This window comes from Cervus elaphus, chromosome 13 (genome assembly GCF_910594005.1).
Source record: "Cervus elaphus chromosome 13, mCerEla1.1, whole genome shotgun sequence".
Classification (NCBI taxonomy): Eukaryota; Metazoa; Chordata; class Mammalia; order Artiodactyla; family Cervidae; genus Cervus; species Cervus elaphus.
In genome coordinates this window covers 59,333,289-59,348,303 of record NC_057827.1, presented here as the reverse complement: position 1 = coordinate 59,348,303, position 15,015 = coordinate 59,333,289, and the positions used below count along the sequence as shown (strand labels likewise).

Here is a 15,015-nt window from a genome sequence, read left to right as displayed (position 1 = left end):
AGTTGCGGCGAGTGGGGGCTACTCTCTATTAATAGTTGGGATGCATGAGTTTCTCATTATGCTCTGGAGTTGTGGCACGTGAGTTCAGCAGTTGTGACAAATGGGCTTAGTTGCTCGGAGGCATGTGGGATCTTCCCAGACCAGGGATCAAAGCTGTGTCCCCAGCATTGGCAGGCAGATTCTTTACCAGTGAGCCACCAGGGAAGCCCGAGATGAGAAAATTTAAACATAAAATTTTTCCTTGCCAGTTTGTACCTCCTTCCTCCCCTTTAGGGTGTGTTGTGCAACCGCATTAAGCAGACCTCCCTAGGTGATAACATTCCTTCTTTAATCTTGTAAGGGGCCACGATGACCCATGACCCACCACACACTTTGTAGTGTAGATCTGGACTGTGTAACCTGTCAATAACTTAGGTATGGCCCTTCGTCTCAAAAACTTACATAGCTGGGCTCTGACCTCTAAAAGGGTGGAACAATTCTCAGAGCTTTCTGAAAGATGGTCTCCTAGATTATAATGCTCAGGTTGGCTCAAATAAAAATTTTCATTTCTTTCTAGATCAACTATATTTTTAAAAGATGTATTTATTTCTGGCTGCACTGGGTCTACTCTTTGTTGCAGTGTTCAGGCTTCTCACTGCAGAGGTTTCTCTCATTGCAGAGCACAGTCTCTAGGCATGTGGGCTCAGGAGTTGTGGTCCACAGGCTTAGTTGTCCTGCAGCATGTGGACCAGGGATTGAACCCGAGTCCCCTGCACTGGCAGGTGGATTCTTTACTGCTGAGCCACCAGGGAAGCCCCAAAATCACTTATTGATTAATTCTTTCATCTACACCACTTGCCTCAAAGGTCATGGGACAGGGTATGGAAGAACCCAGCCACAGGGGACACTTAAGTGGTAACTCCCAGATGAGATGAAGAGCTCAAGACAGTTCACGGAAGAAGCCAAGGCTCATCAAATCCTTGGGCAGAGAAGGCGAACCCGCTGGTGAAGGAGGAGAATCTAGGAACTTTGTGGATGGATGAGCATGAAACCAAGGCCCCTGGGAACTGAGCTTCCCTGATGAGTTTATGATTAACCTCTCTATCCAAAACTTTATTCCTTTTCTTGTCTGCCCCTGTTCCCCTCAGGATTGAGAAAAGGGGGAAGTGAAACTGAGAAGGACACTTTGGGGCCTTCCTGGGTACAAAAGCCCCTCGTTGTCCCCGGTTTCTTGTTTGTAGAAAAAGGCTTTGATCTCCTAGCCTTCCCTGAGTTCCAAAGAGCAGACTTAAGCAGTCAGGACTTAGGGAAGTGAGGGAATGCAGAAACAAAGGGAAAGCAGTCAATCAAGAAACGCAATGACAACTTAACAGTTCAGTGATAAAAAAAAAAGTGTCCTAGTCCCTCCTTAAGGGATACACAGAACAATCTGATGCATATCTTTGAGTTGTCTGCGGAAACTAAGATCAGCCACCCAGGTAAAGGATGGTCACTACATGCTGATCATAAGCACAGAGACTCCAGACTGGCAGGAACCAGGTTGATGACGGAGATTCATTCCCAAAACATCACCCTGTTGCCTCACCACCAGCCAATCAGAAGAAAGTCCCTGAGCTGCTGTTCTCAACACAAATATTGCCTTAAAAACCTCTCCCTGAAAGCCACTGGGAACTTTGGGTCGTCCTTTTGAGCATTAGCTGCTCATGCAGTTTGCTTGCCACCTGAAGTAAATGTTGGACTTTCCTTCACTACAACCTGGGGTCAGTAGATTGGCCTTGCTGCACGTGGGGGAGTGGACCCACGTTCTGCGGAGTAACAAGCACTCCAAAAGACCTGTTGGAGCAGTTGGCTTGGATCAGTGATGTGATGCTAAGCACCTGTCCGTGACAAAAAAAAAAAGTCCTGGTGTGTAGTGAATGAGGATTGCCATGGCTGTAAGTATTCCCACCACTGCTAATAAGAAGGTATCGATGATTTAACAACTAGCATAAAATTTCTGAATATTGAACAAGACTTTGTAAGCCATCAGCTGTCCTCTATCTCAGAGGTTCCCCTGACACTGGAGTCCTCTGTACCATCCCAATATGTAGCTGTATCTGTTTGAAGACCTCTAATGACAGGGAGCTCACTACTTCACTGGGCAAGTCATTCTGAGAAGCAGTCCTCAATTTCTATTGGGATGAAATCTGTTCCTCTGAATCCTTCCTCTTCTTTTTCTACCCTTTATAAGGCCACAGGGACAACACGCCTCATCCCCACGCAGCCCTTCAACTATGCAGAGAAGACCAGCACAACTCCTCCCCTGATTCTCTAGGGTCAGCTCTTCTCTAGGTTGATCAGCACCCCCTCTCCTTATGGTATCCACAGGTAACATTTACCAGCTTTTCCCCTGTGTCTGACACTGAGCCACACATTGGTTTACACACAGTCTCCATGAATTTGCATATGAAGTGTTTTGTTTTCTAGTAATATTTTAAGGTGTACACTGAAATAGTTTTTAATACAATCACAGAATCATGCAACTATCACTGCAATTCATTTTAGGACATTTTCACCATCCCAACAAGGAATCCGTCCTCATTAACTGTCATTCCCCATTTCCTCCTAATGCCCCAGCCGGTGTCAACCACTAAACCATTTTCTGTCTTTATAGGCTTGCTTTCTGATATTCCCCATACAGAATCGTACAGTGTGTGGTCTTTTATATTTAGTTTCTTTCACTTGACATAATGTTTTTAAAGTTCACCCAGGCTTCCCTAGTGGCTCAGACAGTAAAGAATCTGCCTGCAATGCCGGAAACTCAGGTTCGATCCCTGATGGGGAAGATGCCCTGGAGAAAGTCATGGCAACCCACTCCAGTATTCTTGCCTGGAGAATTCCATGGACAGAAGAGCCTGGTGGGCTACAGTCCATGGGGTCGCAAAGAGTCACTAGCACTTTCACGTTCACACTGTCACAACTTACATAATGCATCAGCACTTCATTTCTTTCTTTTTTAAAAATTATTTATCTATTTTTGGCTACGCTGAGTCTTCACTGCTGTGTGGACTCTTCTCTTGTTGCAGCTAGTGGGGGCTACTCTCTAGTTGTGGTGTGAGGGCTTCTTTTGGTGTGGAGCATGGGTTCTAGGGCACGTGGGCTCCGTAGTTGCAGCTCCTGGGCTCTAGAGCACAGGCTCAGTAATTGCGGCACACAGGCTGAGTTGCTCCATGGCATGTGGGATCTTCTCGGCCCAAGGATCAAACCCATGTCTCTTGGATTGGCAGGTGGATTCTCTTTATTTTTTCAGGTGGATTCTTTACCACTGAGTCACCAGGAAAGCTCCAGTGCTTCATTTCTTTTTAGTGCCAAATAGTATTGCATTGTATGGACATAGCACATTGTACTGGCCCTATTAGTTGATGGATATTTGGGTTCTTCCACTTTCTGGCCATTATGAATAATGCTGCTGATATTCACATATGAGTTTTTGTATAGACATTGTTTTCAATTCTCTTGGGTATATACCTAAGATTAGAATTGCTGGGTCATATGGTAACTCTGTCTACAGCCATACCACCCTGAATGCGCTGGATCTCATTTGATCTCGGAAGCTAAGCAGGGTCAGGCCTGGTTAGTACTTGGATGGGAGAACTCCTGGGAATACTGGGTGCTGTTGGCTTGGGCTTCCCTGGTGGCTCAGTTGGTAAAGGATCCGCCTGCAATGTGGGAGACCTGGGTTCGATCCCTGGGTTGGGAAGATCCCTGGAGAAAGGGACAGCTACCCACTCCAGTATTCTGGCCTGGAGAATTCCATGGACTATATAGTCCATGGGGCCACAAAGAGTCACTCGACTTTCATGGTTACTCTGTATTTAGCATGTGAAGAACTGCCAGACTGTTTTTCCAAAATGGCTAAAGAATTTACAATCCACTGACAATGTGGGGGGGGGGGGGTCCCAATTTCTCCACATTCTTATCAACACTTGTTATTATCATTTTGAAATATTTATTATTTATTTATTTGGCTGCATTGGATCTTCATTGTGGCATGTGGAATCTTCGCTCTTCGTTGAGGCATGTAGGATCTTTAGTGCAGTGTGAGAACTCTTAATTGTGGCATACGGGATCTAGTTTCCTGACCAGTGATTGAACCCAGGGCCCCTGAATTGGAAGCGCAGAGTCTTAGGCACTGGACCACCAGGGAAGTCCCATTATTAGCTATCTTTTTTGTTATAGCCATCCTAGTGGGTTTAAAGTTGTATTTCATTGTGTTTCTTTCTTCCAGTTTTACTGCAGTATAACTGACATACATCATTGTATAAGTGTAAGGTGTACAGGATAATGATCTGGCTAACTTACATCATGAGACGATCGTCACAAAAGTTCAGAATGAATGTCTCATTGTGATTTTGATTTACATTTCTCTGATGTAAAACTACGCTGAGAATCTTAATTATTGATGATTTGTAGATATTCTCTAGAAAAATGTTTTTTTCAGATTCTTTGCCTGTTCTAGAATTAGATTATCTTTTTATTATTGAGTTGTAAGTTCTTTATATATCCTATATTTAAGTGCCTTATAAGGTGTTCGATTTGCAAATATTTTCTCCCATTCTGTGGGTTGTCTTTTTTAACTTTCCTGATGAAAAGATGAAGGTGTCCTTTGAAACACAAAAGTTTTTAATTTTGGTGAGATCCAATTTACCTATTTTCTATTTGGTTGCTTGTACTTTTGGTGTCATAGCTAAGAAACCAACACCTAATTCAAGATCATGAAGATTTACCCCTGTCTTCTTCTGAGACCTTTTACACTTAGGTCTTTGTTTCATTTTGAATTAATTTTTGAATATGATGTGAGACAGGGTCCAACCTCCTCCTTTTGCATTTGGATATCCTGTTGTCCCAGCAGCATCTATTGTAAAGACTATTCTTTCCCCATCGAATTTTCTTTGCAACCATGTTGAAAATCAATTGACCATAAATTATGGAGTGGTTTTGAACCCCTTCATTGTACTGTTTTTATCCCCCTGAGCGTGCTGCGTATCCTTCTGTCTTTCTACCTCTGAAATGTAGAGTCTCAAGCTAGGAAATAACTTCCCAGGTGTGTCCTGAGCAGCTCATAAAGGAGCGTGACCATCACCTCTCTCAATCTAGACAGTCTACTCCTGTTAACATGACCTAAGACAGCTCAGCTTTTCTGAAGCTACGTATACAACATTCTTGGGGAACTATGGGCAAAATTTTTGAATTCTGAGCTTGGGATCACAATGTGGAGATAAAGGGAAATAAAGAGCTTAGGAGATGAGTGATTTCATGCAGATACTGTTTTCATCAGGATAATGGGTACAACTCAAAGGAAATGACACAGCTCAGACTCAAGAGATCATGGTCTGGTTGTGTTGTTCACCCCGAGACCTTTGGCCACTCACTTCCCGTCTCCAGGCTCAGCGGCTTCTTCAGTAAAATGAGAAGACTGCTGTAGATTTGGAATGGCAAGTAGGTTGAATTTCCCTGTGAACTCCAGTTGATGGGCAGCAGCTGCCCAGACTGTTATGCTAAAGTCTCAGCAGAGAAAGTCTGCTGGGATCGCCTAGTGTTGTCAGCCATGGGCTGGGTACTGGGCTATGCATTGTCTGAGCGTGGACGAGACCAAAGTCTGCGGTTCCTTCCAGCACCATGCATTCCGTGATTCTGCAACTCACCCGACCCCTAGCTCATACCATCTGAAGTCTCTCTGCCAAGCCAGGCTGGCTCCGGCCCAGCAGACAGTCTGAGAGAAGGTAGGCAGCCAGGCCAGCTTCTCCGTGGCTTCCACTCCACCAAATGCTTTTTCCTGGACCTGTGGAAGCTGAGCCACAGCTGCCGCCTGGCTCCACCTCTGGCCCAGCCTTTGGAGTCACATGGAGAAGAAAGAGAGGCAGCCAGTCGCAGAATCAGCATCGCTCACATGTATATAATCTGCAAATGCTCAACCAATGCTTCCAGCCTGGTTCCATGGGCCAGATAACTGCATGAGGCCCCGGTGGATTCCCACAGTCACTGAGGCTCCAAGAATGGTGCCTGGGATCCTGTTGTGAGACAGCTCCCTAGGTGTCTCCTCACCGGGACCAAAAGGCCTTCTGAGATGAGGTGGGGCGTGGGGTGCAGCTTAAGCCCCCGACCCTCAGTGGGCGCCCCCCGGGAAGCTGGGACCGGACTTGGAGGGCCCCTGCCCACAGCCTCGCTGAGGGGAAGTCAGCTCAAGCAAGTCTTCCGGGCCCCGGAAGTGCTGAGAACAGGTCTGGCTGTCTTAGCTCGCACGTCACAGCCCACATCAAGGGGTCGAGCGGGTCCACGGCCTTCAAACTTTCCACACCTGTGCGCTGCAGGCCTCTGCCGCCCGGTATGTATCAAGTACCACCTGGCTCCCAGCCCTGCCTCCCGGGCTGCCTGCCTGATGCCCACAGCCTTCCCAGAGCTGGGGGAGAGCTCCTCCATCCTCTCTCTGTAACCTTTGGCTCACGGGTCCCGGCCCCTTTCCATAACCCAGCCAGACCCTTGAACCCAGCCTGACATGACTCAGCCTGCTCATCCTGCTGACCTCCCCTCCCCCCATCCCAGCCTAGGCTAGGACTGCCCACTGCCGTCAGAACCCGGCTTATAGGTGATGGTACCCATTCTGACCCCAGTGCTATGTGCGATTAGGCCTTGAGGGGTATGTCCACTAGCAGTTTAAGCATGGGTTTGGGAACCAGACAGCCTGGGTTGGAATCCCAGCATGGTGGCCTCGGCACATGACCAAACAATTCTGTCTCAATTTCCTCACAATTAAAATGGGAAACATAAAAAAAATAAAAATTAAAAAAATGGGAAACATAAGCATTACTTATGGAATTGTTGAGGACAGCGTTGAGAATAGTGCCTGGCATACAGCAAACATTCATTGAGGTTATTATCATACATTCATTCATTCAGTAATTTATTGAGCATCTACTATGGACCAACACCATAGATGTCTAGAAGACTTATCACAATAAGACTTACAATAATAGCCACACACAGGGAAAGATCACTGACAGTCCCTCCCTTCCCCCCACCCTTAAAAACCCCTGGGAAATTTCACTGAACATGGAAGTGGTTACTGGAGAAGACAGAATTTGGGGTACCAACTTCCTGGCTGAGATTGAAGCTGGAAGCAGTGGGTACAAGAACCCAGGTCACCAAAGGCAATGGACAGGCCCCGTGCACCTCTGTGATAGGGGCACGTTAAGGTGCTCTGATGCCAGACTTTCCTCGTGGCTCAGTGGTAAAGAGTCCACCTGCCAATGCAAGAGATGGGCTCCATCCCTGGTCCAGGAAGATCTCACAGGTCTCGGAGCAACGAAGCCTGTGCACCACCACTACTGAGCCTGTGCTCTGGAGCCTGGGAGCCACAACTACTGAAGACCGAATACCTAGAGCCCGTGCTCCGAAACAGGAGAAGCCACTGCAATGAGAAACCTGCACGCTGCAGCTAGAGAGCAGCCCCCACTTGCTACAACTAGAGAAAAGCCATGCATCAACAAAGACCCAGGACAATCAAAAGTAAATAAACAAAATTATTTTTTCAAAAGATGCTCTGATGTTGTCTCTCAAGGGGCACTTCACCTACCGTACATCCTTTTGCAGCTTTTGGAATTCAACCATGGGACTATATCACCCATCTGAAAAATGATCAAAGCAGTTTGGAACTTTGAAAAAAAAAAGTTCTAATTAACGGGGTTTCAGATGTGAAACTGAGCCGAGTTCCGTACATGCAGATCTAGAGAACCGTGCCTTCTCGGGTGGCTCAGTGGTAAAGAATCTGCCTGCCAATGCAGGAGATGCGGGTTCAATCCCTGGGTCAGGAAGATCCCCTGGAGAAGGAAATGGCAACCCACTCCAGTATTCTTGCCTGGAAAATCCGATGGACAGAGGAGCTGGTGGCCTACAGTCCATGGGGTCGCAAGAGTTGGACACAGGACCTATTGACTAAGCAACAGCAACAAATCAATGAACACAAGGCCTCTGTAAATACTATGCAACTTAAAAAAAAGAAAAAGAAAAAGGAAGCTCTCTGCATACTGACATGGAAAGGTTTTCAGGATATGTGGTTAAGTGATAAAAGCAAAGTACAGAAGAGTGTCTAGACTGTGCTCTCTTGTTGGAAAAAAAAAAAAAGCTTATTTGTATTTGCAAAAAGTCACTCTGAAGGAACACACCAGAAACTAATAACTGGTGGGGCAGGGGTGGGAACAGGCACATGGGGGACAAAGGTGGGAAGACCATTTCATTGCATTTTTTTTTCAATCAAGAAACATGAAAATACTGAAATAGTGCAGAAAGAGCCTTGATGCAGTCTGTGGCATTAACCTCTATAAAGATATCCTTTCAATCTTAAACCAGTTAAATCCTAAACCATTTTAAAAAATCATGACTTTTTAAAAATGTATTTTTATTTTGAATCCTGCAAATGTTTTACCTACTCAAACATAAATTAATAATGTTTCCAGAGATTTCTGTGCCAGGCATTGCTCTAACTGCTTCGCATATATTAACTAAGTTGACTTTTTCAAACAACCCTACGAGATAACTCTGGGTATTGCTCCCATTTTACAGAGGGGGAAACTGAGACATAGAGAAGTTAAGCAACTCACTGAACCTACGGAAAGTGGCAGCGCTGAGATTGGAACTCTGGCCATCTCAGAATCTGTATTCTTAACCACTCTGCGAAATCCCTCTAGACTCCTATTCACAATGTAAGATTATTAAACGTTATAAACATACAATACAAGGAGGAGATGAAAGGCAGATCTCATCAACAGAGCTGAAGACTTAACACTCTCAAGGTATGAATCCTATGCAAACTGATTGAACGAATCGGTGCAATTCCAATTAGAACCCTGAAAGTGTTCTGTGAAAAGTGCCAAGAACATCCAAGACACACTTGAAGAAGGGGGTAGAATTTGGGCTGCTGGAAATCAAGACTTATGACAGAGCTACAGTGATGAAGAAGGTATGGTACTGGGGCAGGGACAGGCACATAGGTCAGTGGACTAGACAAGTCCAGAAACAGATCCCCAACACAGTCACTTGAGGTACATATGGTCACAGTAGAACACCGAGGAAAGGACAAACTTCGCAACAAAATGTGCTGAGACAAGTAGCTATCTGCATGGGAAAAAAATAAACATGATCCATTCTTCACAGCTTATACAAAAAATCAGTTCCAGGAAGACTCTGTTCTGATAAAATGTAAAAAGCAAAACAAACAAAAAAAAAGCCCCTAGAAGAAAATAAAGAATACTTTCATAATCTGATGGAAGAGAGACTTCTTAAACAGAGCACACACAAACACACATTCACACACACCCCTCAACCTTAAATAAAAATTTAAATTTGACTGCATTAAAATGAAGACTTTAAAAAAAAATAAAATAAAAATGAAGACTTTCTGTTTATCAAGATACCATTAAGAGAGTGAAATTTATGCCCTGTGTGGGAGAAGATACTTGTAACACCAAGTGCTCAGAACTAGATTATACATAGAACTTCTACACATTGATAAGGAAAAAACAAGACAAATAAAAAAATAGGCAAGAGGCTTGAGCTGGCACTTAACACAGAGGCCATCCAAATGGCCAGTGAGCATCTGAAAAGCTTCTCAAGAGCAGAGGAATCAGAGAATCTGGAATTAAAACTTCAGGAGCCTGTGAGAACAGCTGTCATGAGGCAGACCTACATGATCAAGGACCGGGGACGTGGAGGAATGCTCCTGCTCTGCCTCTGGGAATATAAACTGGTCCATGAGTGGTTCTTAATCCTGGGATTGACTGATTTCTGTTTCCTTCTGGACACTCTTTTTGCACATTCCAAATTTTTACACTGAGTGTGTATTACTATGAAAATCAGAAAACAATGGACCAACATTTCAGAGGAAACAAAATGGAAGAAAAGATGGCCAGGGGAAAGACTTCCCGGAAGATCGATGTGCCCAGCAGGGTCTCTCCTTCACATACAACTGAGTGAAATGGGCAGGGATTTGAAAAGATCATCAGAGACCTGGCCTGGTTGCCCCTCAGCTACCCCGGACCCACCGAGGGAAGAAAAGGGCCTCTGTGCCTAGAAAACCAACGTGTTCCAATCTGTCCCTTACCTCTCTGAGTCTCAGTTTCCTCTTTTGGAAAAATATGCAAAATATCATTCTCATGAGTCCAACAGGTAGCTCAAATGGTAAAGAATCTGCCTGCAATGCAGGAGACCTGGGTTTGATCCCTGGGCGAGGAAGATCCCTTGGAGCAGGAAACAGCAACCCACTCCACTATTCTTGCCTGGAGAACTCCGTGGATACAGGAGCCTGGCAGGCTACAGTCATACTTATAGGGCCAAGGATCCAGGCAGGCCAGACAGACTTGCGTCTGGGAAAGGTGGATACCCAGACATAGTTAAATACATAAAACAGGTCCAAAGGAACCAAATTGATTCCAGAACTTATTTTTTAGCTGGCAGGATTTCCCCTGTTCATGGTCCAGCCAGTGCTGCCTGAAAGAACTGAATGCAGTGATGGAAACGTCCCATGTCTGCACCATCCAGTGCAGTTGCCATCAGCTGCCCATGGCTTTGGAGCATTTGCTCTATGGCCAGTGCAACTGTTACTTCACTTTAATTAATTTAATTTGTAAAACAGATACATGAGGCTGGTGGCTAATGTACTGGACAATGTGGGCCTAGACTTTTCTACTGTTTAAATCTTTCCAGTGTGTGTGAATTCATATACTATGTGTGGGATTTGTTTTTAATTAGAAAGAAAGAAGATTAAAAAAAAAAAAAAGACAATGCAACACATGTCAATGTTATGACCATTAGCCAATTTGGAAAGTTCTTCAGGAAGACCATGTCTTCGGTCATCTGTTCCAGTGTTTAAGGCCCCCTTCTCTCAGGAGTTGCCCATGCCCCCATGGCTGGCTGTAGGTCAAGGTCCCTTTTGCACATGGATCCCAGCCCAGGCCTCCCCAGGCTCGTCCCTACAGAGCTCCCGAGGTCCTCACCCACCTCCCTTCTGCTGTCTTCCCCTCCCCATGTGGACCAGGTTTGGACAACAGGAGGCCCGTCAGCTCTGGGAAGGCCCGTCCTTGGCCCCTGCCGGCCTCCCTCCCTCCGGAATCGCCCCCGCCACGTGGCAGCCCACAAGTCCCACCATGACCTTGGCCTCTGGCCCTGCTGCTGCTTACTCAGCGGTTCCCCCATCATCTGGGGGAAATGGAAAGGTGATCACAACCCTCCCCTCCTGGGCCTGACCCGGGGTTTAGGAAGGGGAGGCAGGAGCAGGGGCCCCACGGTGGACAGGTCTCAGCCCAGAAGGGGAGAAGCGGGCTCTCCACGTCCTCACCCAGGCCTTCCCGCTGGACCTCTGCTTAAGTTTCTCTTTCCCTCACCCTTCGTGTCTGGGGCCTGACTGAATTCCCCTCTGAGACCGGCCTTTCAAAGTCTGTAAAATGAGACTGAGAACAGACCCCAAAAGGCCGCGGTGAGGACAAAATGCCGACTGCATCTGGAGCTTCACGGTAGCTCTGTCTGTGGTCACTGCGGACACGACTGATGCTGGACAGCTCTGAGCGGCGCAGGAAATGCTCTGCCCCAGAAAGGCAGCCGGGCTCTGTTCCAGCCTCAGCTACAGGCTGGCTGTGTGTCCTCGGGCAAGCCTCCCTCCCTCTCTGGGCCACGGTTCTCTCACTAGTGAGATAAGCGAAAGGATACTCACCCCTCCCTCTTTCAGAGGCTTGCCGGAAGGGTGAGACATGAGCACAGAGTCAGAGGGGTGTGCTTTGACAAAATGAACCCCATTTCTAAACCAGAAGCGGGGTCACGCCCAGGGCCTGTCCAGGGTTCAGGGCCGAATGCTGACCCGATCCCTGGCCGGGGCTCAGCCTGCACCCGGAGGCGGCAGGCTCTGGACATCTGCACCTTGCAGGAAGCTGCTGCGGCGTCACGTTCCTCCAGCCCCTGGCAACACTGAGTCAGCCTGCGACCCACCTCACAGCTGTTGTGACCGCATTTCCTCTGCAGGGTCCTGTGCACGCCCCAGCTCGGCAGTCCCGGCGCTGTCTGGCAGCACGCCTCCTGGGCCCAGGCCCACCTCCCAAAACAAGATGGGCATCCCACCCCCTGCCCCCGAAATCCCACCTCCAGGGCCGCGTCCTTTTAGGGCTTGCCCCTCCCCTGTCAGACTTTACAGGGTGCACGGTCCCTGACACCCGAGCATAAGGGAAGTCAGCCGCAGTGAGTTTTCAAGAGCCAAGGAGGCCGAGGTCCCTGGCTCATTACCTTTGGGAGCCTTCGGGAGGCACTGGGGTGGGGAGAGAGGAAACACACTCCACCCCTCCCAGGTTAAAGTGTCTCCCAGCAACTCCAGGAGAAGAGGGCAGCAGAGGATGAGATGGTTGGATGGCATCACCAATTCAACGGACATGAGTCTGAGCAAACTCCAGAAGATGGTGAAGGACAGGGAAGCCTGGCGTGCTGCAGTCCAAGGGGTTGCAAAGAGTCGGACACAACTGAGCGATGGAACAACAGTGACTCCGAGGGCGGGGGTTACAGGATGTGACTTTGTCAGTGGATGACAAGGGAGAGACTGGAAGGTGGGGCCAGGCCCCCATTTCTGCACCTCTGAGGTTCTTCACGTGGTCCATCATATATGGCTAACTTGGGCAGGGGCTAGGCGGTCATCCCCTCCATGAGGCTCAGCAGGCCCCAGGAGGGTCCAGCAGCATCCCTCCCTCTAGAACCAGGCACACCTGGATCTATGGCAGGCAGCAGGTCCTGGAATCACAGGGACACAGAGAATTCACGAGCGAAGGCTATGGCTCCGGACTCGGATAAACCTGGATTTGGGCTCTGAGTCTGCCACGGAACGCTGAGGGCTTCCACTGAAATCACTTGCTGTGCCTCAGTTTCCCTGCCTGTAAATTGGGCACTGCAATCCCAGCCTCATGGGGCTGTGACGATTAACTGAGAAACAACTCTTAGCAAAGGGGCCTGGGGAATTTCCTGGAAGTCCAATGGTTAGGGCTCCATGCTTCCACTGCAGGAGGTGCAGGTTTGATCCCTGGTCAGGGAACTAAGATCCCACATGCCCCACGGTGTGGCCAAAAAAATCTAGAACAAACAAACCAAGGGGCCTGACATAACTGCTGTGACTATTAGTGTCATCTATAAATACCACAGGTCCCTGATTTTCATGCCTTGATCAAAACTCTGTTCCTTAGAAGGAAGCTTCTGTGAGAATCACAGAATGTGACATATTAGCACTGACTGCTCCCCTCTTTGAAAACTGTCCTTTCCAAGCCTTGAATTTCACTGGAGGGAGAGAGGACCAAGGCCCAGGGACAGAGGGATGGCACCTACCCCCAAGGACTCATGCATTTTAAAGACAGACCATACATGAGTCGGGCACTTCTTAATCCAGAGGAATGAACTGCTGATAGAGACATTCAGACAGCACAGTGGAGAGGCTGGGACTGACTTACCTACTTGATGCATACACAGTCCACTCCCAGCATCTGTGGTTGGTACATTCCACAAACTTTGCCACGGACACTGAGTTAGTGGAAACAAAACCACTGCTTTTGGGGAAAACACAGGGGTAGGTTCCCATGAACCGCTGGTCACAACATTTCCATCCACTGATCAAGACACATCTTGTTTTATGTGTGTTTCTATTTAAAGATACCTTATTTAATACGTATCATTGATTCATTAACATTGAACTCACGGCCAACAGAGTAACTCATGCCTGAGCGAAGCTCTTCTAACACCCATATTTTCTCCACGGGGCCTGTCTCAGCCTTCTCACCCTCAGGAACCCTAGACAGAAGAGAAGCACTGTACTTGGGGGACATTTTAAACAGTGAAATCATCAACCCAAAGCAGGAGAACTTGAAAAACATAACAGACCACGACAAGGACGGAAACAAGAAGGCACCTTGTTCTCAGATGGTTCAGATTTTTCATCACTGCGCAGGGCTGCAAATGACCTCCAAAGCACTACGATTTGGGGGTTATGAACAAACCTCAGCAAGCAGGCCAATTTGCAAATGCAGAATCTGTGAGTAATGAGGATCGGCTGCAAACGTCCCTTCATTAGGCTGGCCCCCACTCTGGCCCACCTGGACATGAACCCTGCTCACAACACAGCATCTGTCAAAGCCTGGGAGCGAGCTGCTGCGTCGTCCGAACTGGGACCCAGCACACCTATCGCCCTGGAGCCCAGGCCAGGCCCCCACCTGGCACCCACCCTGTAGCTGCTGAGGCTTCCAGCTGCCACCATGGGCAGTTCCTGTCAGGGGCAGAGGACAGATTTGGGGGGCAAAGGGGAGGACGGTATTTGTGGCAGCTGCAGGGGAGCCTCTGGCAGTCCCCAAACCTGTGTCCTGAGAGCCTCTCACCAGCCTGCCCCAACAGGATTGTGAGCAGGACCCACGGCCATGTCTCCATGAAGTGCCTACTGTGGGGGGCTGCTGGGCTGCGTGCTGCTTCGCCCAGAGCCCGGCACACAGTGGGGGCTCTGGCTTCCACGTCACATGAATGCAGGAAGCAACGGTCAGAGAGGGCAGGGAGCCAGCTCAAGGTCTCACAGCAAGTCCAGGCAGACCCGGGGACGAGTGGAGTGGACAAGAAGGTAGGCACCGAGGCCTTTCCAGAGACCACGGGACATGGCTCACATTTCTTGAACACCTACTACGTGTCAAACTCTGTCCAAACTCCTTACACGCATTAACTCATGTAACACAACAGCAGATCTAAGAGTATGGAACTATTAGTACCCCATTTTACAGATGAGGAAACTGAGGAGGAGTATAGAATGGGAACCTTGACAGTTTGCTCCATGGCCTACACGTCTAACCAACATGCTGTACTGTTCGCCTCTCAATGTTCTCATATCCAGACAGCTACGCTGGGCCACAACAGCACCTTCTCCTGGGCAGGTGGAGGGCGGGCTGGCAGAAGGTAATAAAGGTGGCCTCCTTGCCTCCATGATGCATACCCAACCCACCACCA

General features: G+C 48.0%; 1 protein-coding gene and 1 pseudogene across 2 annotated transcripts in view; one reads left to right on the top strand and one right to left on the bottom strand.

The window, feature by feature from the left end:
- The window catches only part of RIN3 (Ras and Rab interactor 3), a 132,301-nt gene that overhangs the window by 103,117 nt on the left and 14,169 nt on the right, over nt 1–15,015 (bottom strand). The gene's annotated exons all lie outside the window — the stretch shown is intronic.
- LOC122707065 lies at nt 3,522–3,640 on the top strand (annotated as a pseudogene).